Source organism: Myotis davidii, unplaced genomic scaffold (genome assembly GCF_000327345.1).
Source record: "Myotis davidii unplaced genomic scaffold, ASM32734v1 scaffold1489, whole genome shotgun sequence".
Taxonomy (NCBI): Eukaryota; Metazoa; Chordata; class Mammalia; order Chiroptera; family Vespertilionidae; genus Myotis; species Myotis davidii.
In genome coordinates, this window is record NW_006300029.1 from 48,571 (window position 1) to 49,968 (window position 1,398).

Below are 1,398 nucleotides of genomic sequence, written 5' to 3' on the forward strand. Positions count from 1 at the left end.
AGGCAGTGCCCCAACTCCCAGATCGGCCCTTATCTATGCTTGACAGGGGGGAGCTCCCTAACCCCCTGATCAGGCCTGCTCTGTGTGTGACAGGGTGTGGCGCCCCAACCCCCCATGGGCCCTGCTCTGTGTGTGACAGGGGGCAGCGCCCCAACCCTCCGATTGGTCCTGCTCTGTGAGTGATAGGAGGCAGTGCCCAAACTCCCTACCCCCATCGGCCCTGCTCTGTGAGGGACAGGGTGGGGGCACCACAACCTCCTGATCGGCCTGCCCTGAGCGTGACAGGAGGCTGTTCCCCAACACCCCCCATCATCCCTGCTCTGTTCCTGACAGTGGGCAACTCCCCAACCCCCTGATTGGCCAGCTTTGTGTGTGACAGGGGGTGGCGTCCCAACTCCCCAGTCGGCCCTGCTCTGAGCCTGACCAGGGGCTGCGAGGCAGGCACCTAGGGATTGGGCCTGCCCTCTGCCACCCGGAAGCAGGCCTATGCCAGCAGGTTCTTATCCCCTGAAGGGCCCCAGACTGTGAGAGGGCACAAGTGGGACTGAGGGACAACCCCCCATCAGTGCACAAATTTTTGTGCACAGGGCCTCTAGTCCTATATAATAAAAGGGTAATATGCAAATTGACCCTAATGGCAGCATGACCAGAACAACTGTTTGAGCAGTCACTATGAGGTGCACTGACTACCTCTTGGGTCCTTTCCCCGGGCGGCAGGCTCTTATCACCCAATGGTGAATAGGGAATCATGGGTGAGTTGGGGGGTTGCAGGTGGTGCCAGGCCAAGGCCCCTGCCCCACCAATTGTCCCACACACAGAGGGCAACCTGCGGCAGGGGTGGGACAAGAGAGTAGGTGGAACAGCCAACCTCTTGGTTCCTCCCACCAGCCAGCAGGCTCCAATCACCCAATGGTGAACAGGGAACTGGGGGTGGGTGGCAGCGGGAGGTGGGGCCAACTGCATGGGGGCCAACTGGTGGGGCAGCCAGGTAAGATGGCCCTGATCACAGGCCAGGCCTATGGACCACACAAATTTCTTGTGCCAGGCATCTAGTAGTACAATACTATACCTGGATATTAGTATTGAAACAATCCACTGACCTTATTTAAATTTCCTGTTTTACTTATGCTTGTGTGTATGTGAGGGTTTAGTTCTATGCAAATTTTAACACATGTATAATTTAATGTATGCAACATCACAGTTAGGACACAATCCAGTTTCATCACCATAAGGAGTTCTCATGTTGCCCTTTTATAACCATCTTCCTTCAACCCCCTCCCCCATACCTACTCCCCAGAAATCAATAATCTGGCTTCCATCTCTATAATTTTGTCATTTCAAAAATTCTCCATAAATGCAATCATACAGTATGTAACCTTGTAGAGTTAGTTTTTCTCA